The sequence below is a fragment of the Hyaena hyaena genome, unplaced genomic scaffold, assembly GCF_003009895.1.
Source record: "Hyaena hyaena isolate Hyena2069 unplaced genomic scaffold, ASM300989v1 scaffold_729, whole genome shotgun sequence".
Lineage (NCBI taxonomy): Eukaryota > Metazoa > Chordata > Mammalia > Carnivora > Hyaenidae > Hyaena > Hyaena hyaena.
This window is the reverse complement of record NW_024081361.1, coordinates 609,371-614,497: the sequence shown is the minus strand read 5'-3', so window position 1 is coordinate 614,497 and position 5,127 is coordinate 609,371.

The following is a 5,127-nucleotide window of genomic DNA, read 5'->3' as shown; positions in this document are numbered from 1 at the left end:
GAGAGAGAGAGAGAGACAGCGTGAGCAGGGGAGGGTCAGAGAGAGAGGGAGTCACAGACTGAAACAGGCTCCAGGCTCTGAGCTGGCAGTCAGCACAGAGCCCGACGCGGGGCTCGAACCCACGAACCGCGAGATCATGACCCGAGCGAAAGTCGGACGCTTAACCAACTACGCCACCCGGGCGCCCCATGCGTCCCTTTTTTTAAAAATTTTTTAAATGTTTTATTTATTTCTGAGAGAGAGAGAGGCTGTATGAGCAGGGGAGGGTCAGAGAGAGAGGGAGACACAGAATCCTAAACAGGATCCAGGCTCTGAGCTACCTGTCAGCACAGAGCCCAACATGGGGCTCGAACCCACAAACCGTGAGATCATGACCTGAGCTGAAGTCGGATGCTCAACCGACTGAGCCACCCAGGTGCCCCTTGAGCGTCTGACTCTTGATTTCAGCTCAGGTCATGATCCCAGGGTTGTGGGATCAAGCCCCACATCAGGCTCTGTGCTGAGCATGGAGCCTGCTTAAGATTCTCTCCCCCTGTGTCTCCTCAGCTCGCTCTCTCTCTCTCTCAAAGAAAAAAAAAAAAAAAGAGAGAGAGAAACAAAGAATGAAGAATCCCAGAGCTCCCTCAGACCTAAAGCATAAGACTGCATTTTCACCAGATCCAGGAGCGATTCAGGTGTTCATTCGAGTCTGAGGAGCACCTCTTCCTGGCCTCCTGGAAGTTTAGCGGGTCTCTCTGGCACCAGAAATGCCCGCAGCTGCTAACCAACCCGCACAAAGCCCTTCCGAGTGTTGTTACTCGCTACCCAAACCTTTTTTCCTTTTTCTTCCCCCCGCCCCCCCCCCCCCCCCCCCCCCCCCGGTCCCCCAGCATGGACTGTGGGAGTGGAGGTGGACTTCCGCAGTGAGGCCGGCCTCTGATAACACCGCGACGGCCGGGCGGAGAGGTGGGCCAGGGAGAAGAGAAGCAGGTGTGTCAGAGCAGAGCAGGGAGCCATCGGAGAGCCTTGTTTGGCCTCAAGGTAATGGTTAACTTGTGGGGAGAAAGAAGCAATTGAGACCGTGGACTTTAGTTTCTGGTTCTTTTTCTACAAACTTCCGTGGCCTTGGTTTAATTACCCTCCCATGTAGGGGTACTGCAAACACTGGAAATAGGCTGGGTCCTTTTATATCCAAGTCTCAGGAGGGCGTGGAGCCCAGAAGAGCAAGGTCTGGGCTATTTATCACGGCCTGGGTTTCATCCCTTGGATGAGTCAGACAAGCCATTTAGCTTCATGGAACCTCAGTGAGATGTCCCGCCAATAAATTATAGATTAGGGTTTTGAAAATAGTCATGAATGAATGACTCAAGTAACCAGCTTCATTGAATGTCTCCGTTGGTTTGGACTTCTGTCACAAAGTACCACACACTGGGTGGCTCATAAACAACAGAACTTATTGGGGACTGGAACCCCGAGACCAGAGTGCTAGCCCGGTCAGAGTCCTGGTGAAGGCTCTCTTGCCGACTCCCACCTTCTTGAACCCTCCCCCCTCCAAGAGCAGAGGGGAGCAATCCCATTCATGAGGCTGCCCCCGTGGCCTCATCTAACCATGATAACCCCCCAAAGCCCAAAATGGGGGGGTAGGGTTTCAATGTATGAATTTTGGGTGAACACATTCAGTCCATAACACGGAGACATAATTTACATGCCATAAAATCCACCCATTTTAAGTATATAATCCAAGTAGAAATTTGATTATAACTAAGAAGAAAAGTAATGACATGCTCCGAAGTCCTCCTTCGCTAGATTCGATCACACAAAATTGTGGATGTTTAACTGTTTTTGACCTACAGCGTGATTCAGCCTTCCCTCTGAAATGTTATTTGTCAGAATTTTTTCAGAGAATATTTTGCCAGAGAAGTTTTTAGTTAGTGTGATGTTATACCATATTTTACATCTCTCTTCACAGTAAATTGCAGTAGAAGCTATTTCACGCAAATCTAGATTTGATATTTCTATTTTTTTTTTTACAAATAGCTCTTTTCATACTATAATTTGCTCTACACTTGGAAAATGGATTTTTTTCATCCAATAAACAGATCGAATCAACTTTTTCTGATAAAGGCTTTTTTTTAATATTCAGAAAAAAGAATTAAGAGACCTGAGGGAGAACTAAAATGGATATTTTGCTGTATGTAGAAATTATGATTTTCATAAAGAAAATAAATATACATGCAATAAAAAGCAGAGACATAACGGAGAAATGACTAACCAGCACAAAGGAAGTAGCAGACCCAGGCTGGCTCACGCCCAATGAGCTCCTCAGGCTGAAAATGAAATGTGGATATTAACACTCTATTCTATCTTCTACTCTCACTTTCCTCATAACATAATTGAGAAATACATGTTTGAGGGATACAAATACGCATTTCATTAATATATACCTGAGCATATTCTTTTCTTGGTAAGAAGGAGATGTCTTATTCTAGCCTTCAGGGTTTTTTTTTCTTTCTCTTTTTATTTCTTGAAACTATTTTATTTATTTATTTATTTTTGAGAGAGAGAGAGAGAGAGAGAGAGCGTGTAAGTAGGAGGTGGGGCAGAGAGAGGGAGAAGAGAGAGAATCCCAAGCAGGCTCTGCACATTGTGAGGCTCAATCCCACAATTGTGAGATCATGACCTGAGCTGAAATTGGCTCAGATGCTTAATTGACTACGCCACCCAGATGCTCCTATTTCCTGAAGTATTTTAATATTTTAAAATATTTTTTACCTTTTAAACAAAATTATGAATTGACGTGGTTTAAAATTTCAGGTATTTCAATAAGGCTTGTTATAAAAACAGCAGAACTCGCTGCCTCCCTATTTTCTTTTTCTAGACACAAACTTTGTTAGGGAGTCCCATTGTATAGGTGAGAAAACAGAGGCTTGGAGAGGTTCATTAACACTGCCAAGTTCATGGGGGTAGGAAGTGATGTAACTATGGTGAGAACTCAAATTTGACCCTGGAGCTTGAGCTCTATTGCTTCTCTGTTACAAAATGCATGGGACTCCATCGTTTCTTGACAGGATTTTCATGAGGCGTGTGTGTCTCTCTCTCACACACACACAAGCCATCAGGCAGAAAGGAAAGGAAAATGCAAGGTTAGTGAAACTGAGTTTCCCATGACACTAGGCGGATCAAGTCTGTTGATTTTTTTTTTTTAATTTTTATTTATTTCTAGGAGAGAGAGAGATAGACAGCGTGAACAGGAGAGGGTCAGAGAGAGAGGGAGACACAGACTCTGAAACAGGCTCCAGGCTCTGAGCTGGCAGTCAGCACAGAGCCCGATGCGGGGCTCGAACCCACGATCCGCGAGATCATGACCTAAGCGAAAGTCGGACGCTTAACCGACTAAGCCACCCAGGCTCCCCTCAAGTCTGTTGATTTAAAGTGCTGGCGGGAGCCAGGTCCGTGGCTGCAGATGTTCCCGTCCCTCTCTGTTGGGGAGTCCGTGCATTGCCCCCCTCCACCCCGCCCAAGGCTCACTCCTTTCTTACTCCTTAGTGCTGCAAAGTTTGGGCCAGTTCGCAGTGGGTCCCCAGTACCTGTGTCAACCACTCAAACAGATACACCATGAAGGTATTTTGCAAGTTGCCTGGATGACTTTTTTTTTTAAAGTTTATTTATTTATTTTGAGAGAAAGAGAGAAAGCAGGGGAGGGGCAGAGAGAGAGAGAGAGAGGGAGAGAGAGAATCCCAAGCTGGCTCCATGCTGCCAGCACCCAGCCTGACGTGGGGCTTGAGCCCATGAATGGCGAGATCATGACCTGAGCCAAAATCCAGAGTCGGACGCTTCAATGACTGAGCCACCCAGGTGCCCCAAGTTGCCTGAATGAACTTCTGGGCCAGAGCATGGAGTATATTGGGGAGGGAGGGAGAGAAGATTTAAAAATAGATGTCTAGTAGAAAAACATCTTAAGGAAGACGGGAGGAAGGAGCCCCCCACCAAACCTCGGGGGACAGCCTGACCCCGTGCGCCCGGCCTCAGGGAGGAAGCCCAGGAGCACTGGGCGGCCACCGTCCTCGTCCTCACTCTTGTCATCTGGGCCAGAGGTTCATTCCTCCCACCCACCTGACCCCTTCCCTCCCAGAGCCGAGCTGAAGGGAGTGTCGCTTTCGGACCTCATACAGCTCAGCCTTTGGGGGAAGCATCACTCGTGAAAGAGGGAGAAACCTGCAGAGGGAAATTTGACTGTTGTCCATGGAGACTACATTTGTTGGCCTCCCTTTCACAAATATCAAAGATTAGTTTATCTGCCCTTTTATTTCCCATGAATCAAGCCCCTTACTGCCTGATGTTTACCAGCGTGAGTCCAAGAGCTTTGCTTTGTGGTTTTTGTGAGTCTTCCCCAGGAACCCCCAGAGCTTCATTTGCGCTGAAAATCACTAAGGGGGTGTGTCTCGCCGGAAAGGCTTGACAGGAGCGAAGCTCTCCCTGGCACATTCCTGCTATGCCAGCAGCCTTCAGGGCTTTACCAGGCACTGAGAGAGGTGCTTTTCCTTGAGTTTTGAAAACAATACGCATTTTCCATCAAAAACATCTCTTAAGGTGCAACCCAAGAAGAGGTGCAACCCTCAGTAGCTGGACGGGAATGGCTTCAGCAAGAGGAAAACTAAGTGCAAGATTGCATTTAGGTCTAAATCTCTCTCCGTCTTCCTTTCTCTCAACACTTGTTCTTTCCCTCCTCCTCACCTTTCCTCATCACTGCTTCCCCGCCGGCCCCCAGGCCCGCATCCGCACACGCCTGCGGGCACCCGTGTGCCACGCGCCACGCGGCAGACCCAGCCTTTGTTTGCCGTCCTGCCTTCTGCCGGAATTCCGCCCGACCTGCAAGGCCCGGGTTCTCTCAGGAGGGCAGGGAAGGCCCGTGGACGTGAGCTTTACTCTGACCTGTGCAAAGGTTCCCCTGTGCACTCCCTTCCCGTCCCTTCCCTTCCCCCACCTCCCTCCTCCTTCCTTCCTTCCTTTTTTCCTTTCTTCTTTACCTTCTTTTCTCTTTCTTTCTTTCCTTCTTTCCTTCTTTCTTTCTTTCTTTCTTTCTTTCTTTCTTTCTTTCTTTCTTTCTTTCTTTCTTTCTTTCTTTCTTTCTTTCTTTTCCTTCCTTCC